Genomic DNA, 18,339 nt, shown 5'->3' on the forward strand with positions numbered 1-18,339 from the left:
CCAACAAACAAAAGCCCAGGACCAGATGGCTTCACAGGCGAATTCTATCAAATATTTAGAGAAGACCTAACACCTATCCTTCTCAAACTCTTCCAAAATATAGCAGAGGGAGGAACAGTCCCAAACTCATCCTATGAGGGCACCATCACCCTGATACCAAAACCAGACAAAGATGTCACAAAAAAAGAAAATTACAGACCAATATCTCTGATGAACATAGATGCAAAAATCCTCAACAAAATACTAGCAAACAGAATCCAACAGCACATTAAAAGGATCACACACCATGATCAAGTGGGGTTTATCCCAGGAATGCAAGGATTCTTCAATATACTCAAATCAATCAGTGTGATACACCATATTAACAAATTAAGGATAATAAAACATATGATAATCTCAATAGATGCAGAAGAAGCTTTTGACGAAATTCAACACCCATTTATGATAAAACAAAAAAACTCTCCAGAAAGTAGGCATAGAGAGAACCTACCTCAACATAATAAAGAACATATATGACAAACCCACAGCCAACCTCGTTCTCAATGGTGAAAAACTGAAACCATTTCCTCTAAGATCAGGAACAAGACAAGGTTGCCCACACTCACCACTATTATTCAACATAGTTTTGGAAGTTTTAGCCATGGCAATCAGAGAAGAAAAAGGAATAAAAGGAATCCAAATCAGAAAAGAAAACGTAAAACTGTCACTGTTTGCAGATGACATGATACTATACATAGAAAATCCTAAAGATGCTATCAGAAAACTACTAGAGCTAATCAATTAATTTGGTAGAGTAGCAGGATACAAAATTAATGCACGGAAATCTCTTGCATTCCTATACACTAATGACAAAAAATCTGAAAGAGAAATTAAGGAAACACTCCCATTTACCACTGCAACAAAGAGAATAAAATACCTAGGAATAAACCTACCTAAGGAGACAAAAGACCTGTATGCAGAAAACTATAAGACACTGATGAAAGAAATTAAAGATGATACAAACAGATGGAGAGATATACCCTGTTCTCGGATTGGAAGAGTCAACATTGTGAAAATGACTATATTACCCAAAGCAATCTACAGATTCAGTGCAATCCCTATCAAATTACCAGTGGCATTTTTTACAGAACTAGAACAAAAAATCTTAAAATTTGTATGGAGACACAAAAGACCCCGAATAGCTGAAGCAATCTTGAGAAAGAAAAACAGAGCTGGAGGAATCAGGCTCCCAGACTTCAGGCTATACTACAAAGCTAAAGTAATCAAGACAGTATGGTACTGGCACAAAAACAGAAATATAGATCAATGAAACAGGATAGAACGCCCAGAGATAAACCCATGTACATATGGTCACCTTATCTTTGATAAAGGAGGCAAGAGTATACAATGGAGAAAAGACAGCCTCTTCAATAAGTGGTGCTGGGAAAACTGGACAGTTACATGTAAAAGAATGAAATTAGAACACTCCCTAACACCATACACAAAAATAAACTCAAAATGGATTAAAAACCTAAATGTAAGGCCAGACACTATAAAACTCTTAGAGGAAAACATAGGCAGAACACTCTATGACATAAATCACAACAAAATCCTTTTGGACCCACCTCCTAGAGAAATGCAAATAAAAACAAAAATAAACAAATGGGACCTAATGAAACTTAAAAGCTTTTGCACAGCAAAGGAAACCATAAAAAAGACAGAAAGACACCCCATAGAATGGGAGAAAATGTTTGCAAATGAAGCAACTGACAAAGGATTAATCTCCAAAATATATAAGCAGCTCATGCAGCTCAATATCAAAAAGACAAACAACCCAATCCAAAAATGGGCAGAAGACCTAAATAGACATTTCTCCAAAGAAGATAAACAGATTGCCAACAAACACATGAAAAGATGCTCAACATCACTAATCATTAGAGAAATACAAATCAAAATGACAATGAGGTATCACCTCACACCAATCAGAATGGCCATCATCAAAAAATCTAGAAACAATAAATGCTGGAGAGGGTGTGGAGAAAAGGGAACCCTCCTGCACTGCTGGTGGGAATATAAATTGATAGAGCCACTATGGAGAACAGTACGGCGGTTCCTTAAAAAACTAAAAATAGAACTACCATATGACCCAGGAATCCCACTACTGGGCATATACCCTGAGAAAACCATAATTCAAAAAGATACATGTACCACAATGTTCATTGCAGCTCTATTTACAATAGCCAGGACATGGAAGCAACCTAAGTGTCCATCGACAGACGAATGGATAAAGAAGATGTGGCACATATATGCAATGGAATATTACTCAGCCATAAAAAGAAATGAAATTGAGTTATTTGTAGTGAGGTGGATGGACCTAAGGTCTGTCATACAGAGTGAAGTAAGTCAGAAAGAGAATAACAAATATCGTATGCTAACACATATATATGGAATCTAAAAAAAAAATGGTTCTGAAGAACCTAGGGGCAGGACAGGAATAAAGACACAGATGTAGAGAATGGACTTGAGGACACGGGGAAGGGTAAGCTGGGACGAAGTGAGAGAGTGGCATGGACGTATATACACTACCAAATGTAAAATAGATAGCTAGTGGGAAGCAGCCACATAGCACAGGGAGATCAGCTCGGTGCTTTGCGACCACCTAGAGGGGTGGGATAAGGAGGGTGGGAGGGAGACGCAAGAGGGAAGGGATATGGGGATATATGTAGGCATATAGCTGATTCATTTTGTTATACAGCAGAAACTAACACAACACTGTAAAGCAATTATACTCCAATAAAGATGTTAAAAAAAAAAAGTTTGACAGTTCTGTGTACCTTATATAAGTGGAATCATACAGTATTTGTCCTTTTTTGTCTGGCTTATTTCACTTAGCATAATGTCCTCAAGAAGTTTTTACATTTGAAGGCAAAGGGCAAGACAGAGAAAAGCTGGCAGCTGAATGACACTGCTGAACTCCTGCATCAACCCTTCACCGAAGCCTACTTCACGTCTGAGCTTTTTGGTTACTTGGTCAATATATTCCATTTATTATTTAAGCATATTTGTGTATATATTTTCTATTATTTGCAAGTGAAAACACAGTAACTGATACCCTCCCTTTTTTTCCTCAAATAGAATTAACAGTTTGGTGTATATTCTTTCAGACTCTAATATACAAATAAAGATGTGCATTTTGTTTAAAAAAAAAGAAAAAGAGTGAGGCAGACATCCGTACTGATATGGAAGATCTCTAAGATACATTCATAAATGAAAAGGGCACAGAGCAGAGAGAGGGTGTAGGAGAAAAAAAGTACAGAAATATACTTCTATTTTAAATGGCCACATCACCTCTAAAAGGATAGACAAGACACTTTAACCAGAGGTGGCCTCTAGGGAGAGACACTGGGTTGTAAGGGAGAGAAAACAAAAGATTTTTATACATTTAAACATCTGTACCAGGTGCAAGTATTACTGAGCTAAAATATAAAACTCTTTTTTTTTTTTTTTTAAGTCAAGCCCTAATCTTTTGGGTTACCACTTGGTAACCTGTATAAAACTCTGTTAGGTTCAAGTGTAGTGCTGCTGAGGCCATTACCTGGGTCACACCTGGGCTTCCTTTGCCTTATCAGTAACTGTTTCACCAGACCTCAGATTTCAGGGTGGAAGGTCCTCCATCATCTCAAAAGATTTCACAGCCAGGGTACAACTCCAGCCCATCCAAGCCCAGAATCCCACAGAGACCCTGCAATGTTGTGATATAATAAGAAATATATATTTGGTCTTTGCCCTAGGTTCCTGGCACAAGTTTCTAAAACACTTGCAATTTCCTGAGTGATAGGGGTGAGAGGAGCACCTTTTGTAATTCATAAAAGTCCCTTTCAACCGCCTGAGTTTGTGCTGATCCAATGACTCTTGGTGAGTCCCTAGATATAGCGTCAGGACAGGGGCTGGCTACTGTAGGAAGCAACCACTTGATTAGAGGATTGGCACTTTCAGCCCTAACCCCGGACTTCGGGACTCTGAGGAAGTGGGGAGGAGCTGGAGATTGAGTTACTCACCAATGGCCAAACATGCCTACACAATGGAACCTCCAGAAATACCCTAAACCACAGGGTTCAGGGAACTTCCTGGTTGGTGAATGCCAGGAGGGTGAAGCACCCTAACTCCATGGGGACAGAAGATCCTGTGCCTGGATCCTTCCAGACCTCACCTAAAGTACCCCTTTATATGGCTGTTTATTTGTATCCTTTAAAATAAATCAGTAAATGTAAGTAAAGTGTTTCCCTGAGTTCTGTGAGCCATTACAGCAAATTATCAAACCTAGGTAGGAATGCCCTATTTCTAGCCGGTTGCTCAGAAGTACAGGTGGTAACTGGGGACTGGGGACTGAAATAGGGGCAATCTTGTGGGACTCAGCCCTTAACCTCTGGTATCTGCACTAACTCCACGTGGTTAGTGTCAGAACTGAATTAAATTGTAGATCACCCAGTTGGTGCCAGAGTGTCAGAGAATTTGTTGGTGCTGGGAAAAACAGCACATATTTGGTGTCAGAGATGTTGAAGGTAAAAAACACCATCAGAGACCCCTGGTTGGGATCCCATCGATAACTGACCACTTGGGCTTACTCTGCTGGGCTGGCTGATCTGGGACAAAAATCTCAAAGAAGCAGTGACTGAAACGTCCTTCTGGGGCCATAAGTCTGCTAGGAATGGCTACATTCTGGGGTCCTCTGCCCCAGAAATGTCCTTCATCTGACCCCTAGAGAGAAAGCCTCTTTAAGCTGTGTGTTCTCCCCAGCTGCAGAAGTGAGCCATGAGGGGGAAGAAAACTGACTCAGAGTTGTAACAACAACAAAGGGAGAGGCCAGCTACAGGACTAGACTCAGACCTTTTCTACAATAGAAGGTAAAGCTGACCATCCCCTAACTTGTGACTTCAGTCTCCACGCACTTCCCCTCTCGTCAGCAGGGGCCCCCCGTCTATTCTAACTTTTCTCCAGGTAAGTTCTCAGAACTAACTGCTCCAGTCTCAAGCAAACTCAATTTTCTCAGGAAATTTTGAGTTGGGTTTAATAGCCCATCTCCAAAGATGGCACCCCATTTCAACTCCTCATTCCTACGCCTCTCCACTTTCCCCGACCTCAGTCCTTCAGCTACATGAATGCGTTGCTTTCCTTGCTCTGCATTTCGGGACAGAGGTAGAGTTACAAACTAGAGCGCTCCAAGTCCTCTCTCCACTTGGCCCCATGACAACCTTTCTTCTGTGTTCATTTCTTCCTTCCCATCACCACCCCTTCCCTAGTCCACACACGTGGTAACAGCAGGTCTGAATTGCAACAACTGCCTCGCAAAGCTGGTCCCCCACCCTGACCTCCTGCCTCTCCCCATGCCAGGTCAGCTGGCTCACTGCTTCCAAAAGAGTTTCTCAAATCCCCATTCACCTTTCGGGGGGTCGCCAGCTCAAGCATCTCAGAGGCTTCTTGTTGTCTCAAATCCCAACAGGCAGCTGGGCATTCACAGAATGAATCTCCCAGCCCTGATGCTCGCTACTCCCCAACAGTATCCTTTTTTTTTTTTTTTTTTTTAACAGGGTTTCCTAAGTTCCAGGGTCCTGTGGGTTCAGCAGAAGACAAAGCAGACACAAATCTCCACCTTCATGGACCATCCATCGCCTTCCTCCTGCCAGTGAGGCTAGGGGTATCACCCCTTTCCCATGCCTGGCTCTTCTCATCGCCATGACTTTGCTCCGTGTTCCACTGTGTGGGTACCGTCCCCTCCTCTCCACCAACCCCAATGTGACTCCCTCATTCAAGGGCCAGCTCTCCCAAGAAGTCCTTTCTGAGCAGTTCCCCTCCCACCGAGTCCCCTCAGCTTGCAGACCCTTGGCCTCATGTATTCTACTCTCCATAAAGAGTTCTCCTGGAACTATTCTCCACTGGCCCCATCAACACAGCCACCGCTAGGATGTGCCCACTAAGTACCGCTTTACGTTATTTCATTTAATCCCCCCAATATCCCCATGAGGAAGGTCTTATTGCCCCTGTTATAGACGAGGAAACCAAAGCTCAAAGAGCCTAAGGAACTTGCCTGATAATTTTCAACATTCGTTTTTGCATTTAGCATCTTACCTGCCACAGAAACAGCACTCAATAAACAGCAGTTATGACTGTTCCTTATTAGCTAGTTACTACTTAAGCGAGCATGTATTTTGCCCCAGGACATGCATCCCTTCTCTCCTCAACCACAGGATAAGCGACTGAAGGCAGGGGCCATGTCGTCAGATCCATCTGTGCCTGCCACAGATGCACAGCAAATGCTTGAGGAAAGAACAAACACTTTCTTAGAATAATGCACAGTAATAACTTTTGCCCTTTTTAAACCATTCAGTCAAGTGTGAAAACTCAGGATTAGATCACCGGGAATTTATTTTGCCAAATATTGAAACTGCCAATTAAGACTATCAGAGGTAAAAAGGGATGGAAAGATGATTCGGGTCAGCAAAAACACAAACAGCTGTTTTGCAACCGGCTGGAACTGAATAGTCAAAATCCAGAAAGGTTGAGGAAAGGCAAAAGGTCTTAGGCAACATGGCAGGGAGAGCCCTGCCCTGAGTGAAGACTCCCAACTGGCCACAAGCCCAGGTGACAACAAATGGCTTTTGAGACAAAAGCAGCAAACACGGATCAAGAGATTAATTTAAGTAGGAAAGTCGGAGAGTTTCGGGTTGGTCTTTTCAGACCTGTGCACAGTGACACGGAGGCATCATGTTCTAATATTCTGTGGCACAGCAGGAAGAACCCAAGGCCAGGAACTGGAACGGCTGCTTCCAAAGCTTGGCTCTGCCTCTTACTGGTGGAGCTGGGTAAGTCACTGAACCCCCCCGAACCTCTGATCCATCATCCATGACGATGAAACCACAACCTTAACCTGTCCCAGTGAGAACTGTCCAATAAAGAATAAAACTATAAAGTGTGATACACATATAAGGCATATTATCAACAACAAAAGCAACAGAACATCAGCAGTTGGTTCCATAGTGTCCTGGGGTGAGATAGTTGAGATGAGACCCCAATATTTGTTGAAACCTTGATGGCTGAGGGGTAGGGGAGAGGCTGCCATTAGTAGATTATAGTAGTTGTTCTATTTTTCTTGAGGTAAAGGTTGAATTCACCTCTGGGGACAAAACTTTTTTTCTGTGTTGTAATTCCATCCTGCTATCCCCAAGCATTCAGTAAAATTTTGTGAAATATCTGGTAATATTTTTATTTTTTTTTAAATTTTTATTTATTTATTTTTATTTTTGGCTGTGTTGGGTCTTTGTTGCTGTGCGCGGGCTTTCTCTAGTTGTGGCGAGCGGGGGCTACTCACTGCGGTGGCTTCTCTTGTTGCGGAGCACGGGCTCGAGGTACGTGGGCTTCAGTAGTTGTGGCTTGCGGGCTCTAGAGCGCAGGCTCAGTAGTTGTGACGCACTGGCTTAGTTGCTCTGCGGGATGTGGGATCTTCCCGGACCAGGGCTCGAACCTGTGTCCCCTGCACTGGCAGGCAGATTCTTAACCACTGCGCCACCCGGACGCTCCGGTAATATTTTTAAAAGATGTACTTTGAAAAGTTATGAGATAAGTCTGTTTGCATGTTGAAGGCAAAATAGTATGAGGAAGGAGGCAACAACCCTGAAACAGGGAGAACTAGTGACATGCAGAAGAGAAAACAGACAGCTGGCCAAGGAAATCAGTAACCCAGGTAGATTTTATTCATTTAACAAAGATTTTTTTGAGCCCCAACTATGTCCCAGGCTTGGTGGAACACATAATAAGTATTCCTTAGGTATTTCTAAAAATACCTGCAGAGGGGAACTTGGTAAAAGAATTCCTACAGGTCAAGTGTGAAAGGAGCTTGAGTAATTGTTATTTAGGGACTACATTGACATGTTATCCCTGAAGATGGAAGAGATCAGAGCCATCTAAGACTCAAAGATCAAATACAGTTGAAGGTTCTGCCTCATATGGCATCTATGTTCATCCCACTGCCTTCTGGCATCCATGGTTTCCAAGGAGAAGTGAGCTCTTAACCTTATCAAAGGTCCTTGTGATGCGTTGCTTATCTCTTGCTGCTTCCAAGATTCTCTGATTATGATGTGTCTAGGTGTGGATCTCTTTGATTTTATCCTACTTGGAGTTCACTGAACTTCCTGGGTACATAAATTACTGTTTTTCATCAAATTTGGGAATTCTAGGGCTATTATTTCATCAAACATTCGTTCTGCTCCTTTCTATCCTCTTTCTAGGACTCCCATCATGCGTATGCTGTCGGTGTCTGAGGCTCTGCTCACTTTCCTTCATTCTTTTTTCCTTCTGTTTCTCAGTGTTTAACCTCAATTGACCTATCTTCAAGTTTGCTGATTCTGGGAATTCCCTGGTGGTCTAGTGGCTAGGACTCTGCACTTTCACTGCCGAGGGTGCGGGTTCAATCCCTGGTTGGGGAACTAAGATCCCACGTCTGTGTGGCGCGGCCAAAACAAAAAAAGTTTGCTGATTCTTCTGCCTGCCCAACTCTGCTGTTGAGCTCCTAGTGATTTTTTCACTTTAGTTATTGTAATTTTCAACTCCAGAATTTTTTTTTTTTTTTGTAATTTCTATCCCTTATTGATCATCTCTCTTTTTGGTGAGGCACTGCTCTCATACTTTCCCTTAGTTCTTTAAGCATTTTTTGGCCATGCAGTGAGGCATGGGGGATCGTCTTAATTTCCTAACCAGGGATCAAACCCATGCCCCCTGCAGTGGAAGCTCCGAGTCTTAACCACTGGACTGACAGGGAAGTCCTAAACATATTTTTAAATCGATGATTTAAAGTCTTTGTCTATAAAGTCTAAGGCCTGAGTTTCCTCAGGGACAGTGTTTACTGATTGTGTCTTTTCCTGTGTATATGCCATTCTTTACATGCCTCATAATTTTTTGTTGAAAACAAGATTCAGCCATTTTTCTTGAATAAATGTTCCCTGGATTGCTGCAAGCCTTTGGTCAATTTCCAGAGTTCTGAAAAAGTTGATTCTGACAATTTTTGCCAGTTTTCTCATTTCTTTTACAGAGGAATATCTTTTAAGAACTCCTTATTTCACCATTCCCGAGGAATCTATATCTCATAGGGCAGTTAGAAAGAGGTTTTCATCCCTCTAAACAATTTTTTGAAGAATACGGGTAAAAGAACTCTGATACTTAAACACTCTGTACTTGATCTTAAGCCCCAAATAGTGTTTTAAATGCCACACTTCTCTAAATTTTTTTAAAAATCTGATTATTTACAAAGACACAGCAACATTTATTAAACACATAATTTTATAATTCCAGCATCCAGAAAAAAAATTGGAAGAACATTGGAAAATAACCAAAATGAGGTATTATACATTTTGCTTTACCTTTCTCGAGTAAAAGTATCTTGGCTCTTGCTCTGTGGTAATAGTTTTACAGCAACAGTTTGATCAGGGTACACGGGCTATGTTTAAAGCTGCACTGCATGACACTGAATGGACTGCATATGTAGCAATCCTTTTCTGATGTACATTTGGTGGTTTCCCTTTTTTTTTTTGCTATAAAAATGCTGATCCAGGGCTTCTCTGGTGGCACAGTGGTTGAGAGTCCACCTGCCGATGCAGGGGACACGGGTTCATGCCCCGGTCCGGGAGGATCCCACATGCCGCGGAGCAACAAAGCCCATGCGCCACAACTACTGAGCCCAGGCGCCACAACTACTGAGGCCCCTGTGCCTAGAGCCTGTGCTCTGCAACAAGAGAAGCCACTGCAATGAGGAGCCCGCGCACTGCAACAAAGAGCAGCCACCGCTCACCACAATTAGAGAAAGCCTGCACACAGCAACGAAGACTCAACGCAGCTAAAAGTAAATAAATAAAACATTTTAAAAAAAGAAAAAACAAGATGAAGTTTTAAAAAACGAATAAAAAATAAAATAAAATCAGTATTGGCAGATGACAAATAAGCACACAAAAAGATGCTCAACATCATTAGCTGCCAGGGAAATTCAAATTGAAACCACCCTGAGATGCCACTATATACCTTTCAGAATGGCTAAAATGAAAAAGACTGACTGTCTCCAGTGTTGGCAAGGTTGTGGAGGGACCAGAACCCTCATCCGCTGCTGGTGGGAATGTAAAATGGTATAACCACTTTGGAAAATGGTCGGGCAGTTTAAGTTAAACATATACCTACCATATGATCCAGCCACTCTGCTCCTACACATTTGCCAAGATAAAAGGAGATATATGTCCATACAACGACTTGTACAGAGGTTCACAGCAGCTTTATTTAGAATCACCAAAAACTGGAAACAATTAAAATGACCAACAGGTGAAGAGAGAAACAAATTGTGGAATATCCACTAATGGAATATTACTCAACAATAAAAAGAACTATTCACACATGCAGCACAGACAAACCTCAAAATAATTATGCTGAGTGAATGAAGCCAGACAAAAAAGGAGTACATACTATATGATTCCACTTATGTAAAATTCCAGAAAATGCAAATTAATCTATAGTAACAGAAAGCAGTTCAGTGGTTACTTGGAGATGGTAAAGGCAGAGAGGGGTGGGAGGCAGGGATTACCAAGGGGCACAAGGACACTTTTGGATAATCACTATCTTAATTGTGGTCATGGTTTCACAAGTGCATGCATATTTCAAAATATAAATTGTACACTTTAAATATGTGCAATTTATTATGTCAAAAATGCCTCAGTAAAGCTGTGTGAAAAAATAAGATAAAACAGTATAGGAATGTTTAAGAAAAGTTAAGAGTCAGTTTAATTTATTAGTTAAACAGGAATATTTAAGTATTAAAGACTTGGTAATCAGACAATTGCAAGTATTATTAAAGGAAGTTGAATGTAACTCATAAACTCAATTTAAAATTTTCAAATGAGTTAAGATTGCAAATGGATCAAGTATTAACCCAAAGACCGCTTAAAGTGATTATTAAAATTTTCTAGAATCATAAGTAGAACAGAAGGATTTGTAGGCTACACTTAAAAGCTAAATGTAAAAGACTGGCCCTTAAAGGAAGAATGAGATTTTTGAGTTAGTAACTTGAACAAACTGAAAATCAATTTTTACAATCAAAGTAACTTCTGAATAATCTTTGCATTACACAAAAACCCGGGGGCGGGAGGATGATTAAAAAATCTCACTCAAGCATGCTACTCACCAGTCACCCAAAACTCACCAAGTCACTTGGTCTCACCGAACTTCAGTTTCCTCATTCATGAGAGGAATGTTTTCCAGAATAATCCACTTATTATAAATGATTTAATATTAATCAATTTCATATTGATAAACAGCACATTAGTAAAAGCCCTCGGAAAAGCATACAGCAATGGACGAATAGCAAAGATCATGAGCATGGTATCACTCTACAGTAACTGCAGCCTTTCCCAGACCCTGGGCTGACCAGAGACAGACATGCGAAAGGTGACACACGTATCCTCAGAGACTAAGCATGACTCAGCACAGCCAGATCATGGAATTTTCCCGAGGCCTCAGTCAGAGAGGAGCTGCCACATGTGGAGTCTGGCCCAAAGCTGGTGGAAATGTACCTAGAGCTGCCTTGGATATCCCAGCACCACCGCCAAACGCCCCCCGCCCCATAGGCAAATCAGGATAAGGAGGTGAGGAACAGCAGCAGTGAGGGGGTGTTGAGATGACCCAGGGTTATGCCTTCTGGAATAATACTTAAAAAAAAAAAGAAGCCCACATCTACCTCCCTCCAGGATCACCAAGGCGACCAAAAGGAGGAGGACGGGGAAGGCGGGAACCTTCAATGGCAGAGTCTTAGTTACAGTAACTAAGCAAAGCTCCATGGACTCAGGAGGGAAGCAGGGACTGAAAAGCCAAACAAGCTTTAACGAAGTAGATGACCCGGCAAAAGAAGGCCCTTCCTGGCGACTAATTTTCCCTTCCTACTGATGGATTTGGGGAAGGCATGCAAGAAAAGATGACACTCTGCAAAAAAAAAAAAGGAGGGGTGTCAGAATCTTGGATTCTGCTAATTAGCCTTCTCTGGGCCCCAATTTCTCAGCTCCGTAAGCTGAGAAATTGGGACTGTCACCAAACTGCCCCTCTTCTCACAGGGATGCCAGTAAGAGCAACAACAACTCTATCAGCTAAGATGGCAGGCCGAGAGCAAGCAGAGGGAACAGTGGGAAGTTTGTGGAGGGTGGAGTCCATCAAAGGTCCGGAGGCATTTCCACTCATACCACCTGCCTTTACACTCCGCCCACTTTTCCAAGCAAACTCCATCTCAGAGTGGAAAACGGCCATTCCTGGCCCAAGACCTAGGACACGTGAGGACTGTGGAAAAATCTCAGGATGGAGAACAGCTTATGGGTTCTGAAGGATCATCTGAAAAAAGTCCCCAGACAAAGGAATCTCCACACTGAGCACTGAACCTAAGCTCTGGGCAAAGCTGTCCCTGAGCCACTATGTTCCCAGGGCACCTGGCTGTGAAACAGGGGGTAGCGGCTGGCCTGCCTCTGGATGAAGGGAAGAGCATATCAGTGTCTGAAATGCAGGCGGGATGCTACACAGAGCCAGGACCGTGCCCGGCTAGGGCCCTCTCACAGACCAGCAGGTGGACCCTGGACCCGAGGGCCTTGGAATTTAGGCTGTGGAGATGCACTGGGATCAATGCAATCAGTGGAGTTTCCTGTGTGAGGGGAAACCTTAAGAGCACGAGGTTATACAGGGCCGTGCTGCCACACAGAGCACAATGTAGGGGGAAGAAGGGGCAAGTCCACCTTCACCCCCTCGTCGTTGTCTGGACACATGTGTCAAGTGCTTTTACAGCCAGCTGACAGAGCCAACTCCTGTGCCCAGCTGCCTGCTCTCCACATGGACTCAAGGGCTCTTCTCAGAGGCTGCCCAGCCCTACAGATGCTTCCTTCCCGTGGTCCTGAGGAGCCTCGCCACTCTCCCCCACCACCAGGCGTCCCAAGCCACACCCTTCCAGAAGTCGGGCCTCCTGCTGAGGTTGGCCAGCAGCCAACTGGGGCCAGCAGGGAGCCAGACATCACTTTCCTGTGAAAACCAAGAAAACCAAGAGAGTCGGGAACAGACAAAGACTGCATATATTTTCCAAAAATCAGAGCCTGGCCTTTTTTATTTATTGAGCTTGATCACTGACGTGCCAGGACTGCTAACAACTACAGCTGCTGCTCCCACAGGCATCCCACTGACCTGGATCCAGGCACAGGACTTACCCTCAAGTGTATTGTCTGCTCTCAGGAGGAAGGGGTTATCTAAATAAAAGAAAAAGAAAGTGTTACCCTCGTTTCTCTCCCAGCACTCCCCAGAGAAGCCAGGCATAGCAGGAACACAGACTTAGAACCCAGAGAAGAACTGCTGCTTTGCTTCCCCTGATCTCAGGGGTATCTGGGGGGCCACCAGGACAGCACGGGGCTGAGAGCACCCCAGCTCTGTTGTCCATCTGCCTGGGCTCTATTCTTGCTGCTTTGCCACCCACTCCCAGAACCACTCAAAGCTTGTTTCCTCATCTGTGAAATGGGAGTAACAACACCACCCAGGTAGGAGGGTTCCCGAGGAGGTACACACTCAAAGCACCGGCACCGTGCCTGGTATAGAGGACACGCTCAGACGTTGGCCGACGTGCCTAATAAGCAGCATTTAAGTAAAACCTTTCTCTGGCACCCACTACACAAGAACAAGTTCTAGAAACTTTTCTTGTTTGATCTGAAGTGCCTGGTCCTCCTGCCCACTGCCATCCAACCTCGGGCCAATTTTCGAGCCACCTCCAGTCCTTCAGGAGCTAACTTGCCTCCGGATTCTCTGAGCCTGGTTCCTGTCTCACTCTGCAACTGGACACAAATGAAGAAGCTGATGTGTTTCCTATTTCGCCAGCTATGTCCTCAGATCCCTTCCTGCAGAGACCACCACCCCACACACAAAGAGCACACCCTGTGTTTGGACCCATGGGAGCCCAGCTGGTGGTGCGTGACCACTTTCTGGAGTTTACAGACCGCTTGTTTTTGAAAGGCCACACCTGTCCGTTAGTTTTAGCCACTGGTCAGTAAAGAGCAAAATGGAGACACAGGCCAGCAAACCATCCAATGAACTAAAACCATGTTCCAAGAAAACGAGTTGCCTTGGTGGATTATGTCAAGGCTGAAAATGAATGTTTGGGGCATTCAATTCAATAAAATACGTCTTGAGCACATACCCTGCATAGGGCACCATTGTTGGGGGTTAGCTAATAGAGGTAAGAACAGGATAGTACGTGAGAGGGACCAGAGCGTGTACGCTGAGCCCGACAGCTTGGGGAGGACCCCAGCCGTGCCCTTTCCTAGCTGTGTGACTCTGGGGGAGTTATTTCACTCACAGTTCCTCAACTGTAAACAAGGAGCTAACTGTACTTTTGTTGTAGGGTTGTTGTGATAATCAAATAATACATAAAAGGGGCTTAGCAAGGTCCCTGCCACCACACAGTAAGAGCTCAAAAAAGGATGACTTTTATTATTAATAACAATCAATCATTATTTATCATTATTATTAAAAGAGAGAACCCACGTCCAGCTGAATAGATTCAGCATGGCTTAAGGCAGGAAAGCCTGAAGAGTAATTTCGACAGGACAAGAGAAGAGGAAAAGTCCTGCAGAGTCAAGATCGTCAGGAACAAGATCAGAAGAAGGACACGAAGAAGTGAGTTTCGGGGCAACAGCCAGCAGTCTCAGATGAGGCTGAGGCAGAAGAGGGTACCTGTGGGGTCAAAGAGAAGAAAAAGCCCAACAGGCGGGAGCCCATCTTTTCATTCAGTAAGGAAGAGGAAACGGTTTCCTCCTTTCGTCATTGTCCCATCTTCCACTGTCAGGCCCTACTCCTTTGACAGTTTGGCAAAGTATCCACAGCTGAGACAAGAGGCAGCTAAGACACGGAGGGAAGGGAAGAGATGGTCAGGCGGGCCCAGGTGAGGCTTCAGAGAGAGCAGGCAAATGCCCCACTTCTGTGAACAATGTGTCTGGAAGAGAAACTTGCCCCCAAACAGGCACGCCTTCTGGATGGGGGGAGGGGGTCCCTGTTCAGAAGAGAGTAAGATGCCACCAGGAGGGAGCCAGACAGAAGGCCCACACTAGTCCTCACGGGAAATGTTTGCCGGCCTGAGGTCTCCAGCGCACACGGGAAAGTGCAAGGGAGAGATCTGGACAGTCTGGGGCCTGCCCAGGCCTTCCGCCCAGATCCTCTGACATATGACAATCATCCCTGCAGCCCCTGCACGTGCTGCGACTTGGAATGAGACCTGGATCTGCTGTCCTGCTGTGCCCCAGTGCCCCACGCCTCTGCAAACAGTGTCAGGACAGGGACCTAGCACAGCAACCAGGGCGCTGGAAGTGAGACAAAGGGAAAACAAGGCAGAGGATTAAAAAAAAAAAAAAAAAAAAAAAAGACAAGCCCCCTGTACTGGTACCTCAAAGGCAGGAGGGATCCACCGGGGTTCCAACATCAAGGCAAACCCCTCTGAGGGATGAGCTTGGAGGTGAGAACTGGCACGGAGAGAGCCAGTCAAGCTGGGACAGGCTTCAGTAGAGAAAGATAAAGAGATAAGGCGCAGAGGGGACTTTGGGGTAAACTGTGGAAATTCTGATCAATTCAACCAATAGATTCTGTGCAGCTATAGTGAACAAAGCCCTTTTCTGCAGGGCAGAGCAGCCACTAAGAAACTTCTCACAAGGACACGTGCTCATAGGTTGCTTACTAGAACACAAACAGAACAGACTGTAGCTCAGACCCACTGCTGCTGGGCCCTCAGAGCCCAACCAAGCACCCCGGCGCCTCTGGACCCAATCTCACTTCTGACTCACCCGCACCTTAGCAAGTGCCCTCACCTTACAACACCTCCTGCAGAGGCCTCTGCGAGGTGACCCACCGAACTTCTCACACTCAACTGGGAAGTGTTATCTCCTCCACGTGCTCCCTCCACCTTCCTCAGCCTTCCTCTGCCAGGGTCCAGTTACTTAAAACTCACCTGTACTTCACCATAAAACCGTGGCTGCTCAAATCCAATCAATCACTGCTTCTTCAATGCTGGGCCCCGTGGACTCAAGAGGCTCACAACTCAGGCTTCCCTGGTGGCGCAATGGTTAAGAATCCGCCTGCTAATGTAGGGCACACAGGTTCGAGCCCTGGTCCGGGAAGATCCCACATGCCACGGAGCAGCTAAGTCTGTGTGGCACAACTATTGAGCCTGCGCTCTAGAGCCCGTGAGCCGCAACTACTGAGGCCTGTGCACCTAGAGCCTGTGCTCCACAACAAGAGAAGCCACCGCCATGAGAAGCCCGCGCACCACAACGAAGAGTCGCCCACGCTCACCGCAACTAGAGGAAGCCCACACGCAGCAACGAAGACCCAACGCAGCCAAAAATAAAATAAATAAATTTATAGAAAAAAAAAAAAAGGAGGCTCACAACTCGCCTCCTCCACCAAGCCTTCCCTAATCCACGCCCATCCAGCCCCCAGCCAGTCCAGTTCTCCTGTCCCTGGCCTTGGTGTGAGTTTTGCCCTGATTTGCCAGCCTCTACGGAACTTCCTCTTCCACGTCCTCCTCTGGCCATACGTCGCCCACACCAGCTCTCTACAAACATCTGCAGCATGCTGACTTTCTGCTTACGCTCTGTTTCTTTTTCTCTCCCCCAACCAGTTTGTTGGCAGTTCTGGGGCACCTCGTCTCCCACGTCTTCGCGCAGCACCCAGTCTAGGGCTCTGAACATGACAGGTGTGCAAAGAATGTGATGAAGAGTTCAAGGGTTTAGATGAAGAACAGGCAAGCAGAAAAGCTGTAGCTGCAAGGGCATCGAAATGCTGAGCACATCCACTCCAGTATTTGCATCACAGGCAGGGGAAGGGTTCGGGGGTGGGGAGGCCAAGGCTGCTGGTAGCAGTGGGTAAGGGAGCAACGGGAAGGCAAAGAGTTCTTGGTAAAGACTGGGGAGGCTCTGGTTATGATCTGGCAAATAGCGGCACCTCTCTGAGCTTCAGTTTTCTCAGCTACAGAATGGGGATCCCTGGCTTCCTCTTTATCACAAAATGAATTTTAATCAGATTTTTAAAAATTTCAAAGCTCCCAGGGACCTAGGGACCTGACCTAGCCCCGGCACTTGTGAAATGAGGAAAGGGATCCCCAGAGGTGAAACAACTCACTCCAAGTACACAAAACAAGATGTGCTGGGAGGAACCTGTATGGCAGGTCCTCAAAGCCAGGGCTTCAGGCTACGTGCCCAGGAGGGGATTTCCCGGAGGGCCAGCTGCTACTCACTGCACTTTGTAAACTGCTAAAAGCTGTAGAAATAACGGGCTGAGCCCAGCCCCACCTCCTCCTAATCATTGCTTCTGGGCGTCCCAAGCTTCCTCTTCTGAAACTAAGTGGAATTATAAGAATGCCCCCCAGGGTTACCAGGAGGATCCTACGGGAAGCAGAGTGCAGGCACTCGTAACACGGAAAACCCTCGCCTTACACGCCACGGCTTTCTTCAGAGCTGAGCAACTTCCAGTATGGTGGGGGACACTTGGGCTCCGGATTCTGACAGACTTGGGTTCGAGCCCTCAGGGACCTCGCGCGAGGCATTTGAGGGCTCCGTGCCCTCAGCTTCTCCATCTGCAAAATGGGCCCGAGAGCAGGAATAAAGCCTCCGGCGGCCCCCAGGGCGCCGAGTGGACGAGGCCGGGCTGCGCCAACGCGGGAAGGATGCTCGCTGGGCGGCGGGCCCGGAGAACTGGGGCTAGGGGTCCCCAGGGCGGGGGTGGGGGGCGGGCTCGCGCAAACAGTCCCTCGCGGGAGGGGGAGGGGAGGGGAGGGGCGGCGCGCGGCGCGGCGCGCACCGCCCGCTGCCGTCTCCTCCAGCCGTCACTCGTGGAGCTGGCGCCGCCTTGGCGCGCGCAACCCTTACATAAGCGTCCCCCGCCGCAGCGCCGGCGCACGCCCACCCGCTCCGACCCGCTGCGGGAAGAGGAAAATGCACAGCGCCGCCAGCACTCACCTCCTCGCTGCTGCCGCAAGTCGCCGCCACCGCCTCTACCGCCGCTGCCTCCACTGACAGGGAACAGCTGCGGTCTCCGCGCAACCGAACTTGCTGCGGTCCCAGTCCCGCCTTGCGGACTTCTTATTGGCTCAGACAGCCCAACCCCTCCTGTTACTGGACACCGTCCTCTGTCACTCACCGTTCCTCTGCCCGGGACTCCTCCCTACGCCCGCCTGCCCGTCACGTTTAAGCCTTGGCGCCCCACACCAGCCCCGCCCCTCCCGTCCCCGGCAGGCCCCTGGATTGGTGACGAGGCTGGGGGAGCCCGCCC

General features: G+C 46.1%; 1 protein-coding gene across 6 annotated transcripts in view; it reads right to left on the minus strand.

Annotated features, from left to right (window-relative positions):
• The window catches only part of PC (pyruvate carboxylase), a 102,375-nt gene extending 84,270 nt beyond the window's left edge, over positions 1-18,105 (minus strand). For 2 of the 6 annotated variants that reach the window (XM_081239548.1, XM_081239551.1), the window contains exons 1-2: positions 18,027-18,105; positions 13,242-13,280 (exon numbers count right to left, since the gene is read on the minus strand). The gene's annotated coding sequence lies outside the window, so the exon portion shown is untranslated. Of the gene's footprint in view, positions 1-13,241; positions 13,281-16,660; positions 16,755-17,504; positions 17,645-18,026 lie in introns of those variants that run through there. The other 4 variants (XM_081239549.1, XM_081239553.1, XM_081239550.1 and 1 more) reach the window with 4 other exon arrangements.
• Positions 18,106-18,339: the final 234 nt, after the last annotated feature.

This window comes from Mesoplodon bidens, assembly GCF_964165515.1.
Source record: "Mesoplodon bidens genome assembly, chromosome: 7".
Taxonomy (NCBI): Eukaryota; Metazoa; Chordata; class Mammalia; order Artiodactyla; family Ziphiidae; genus Mesoplodon; species Mesoplodon bidens.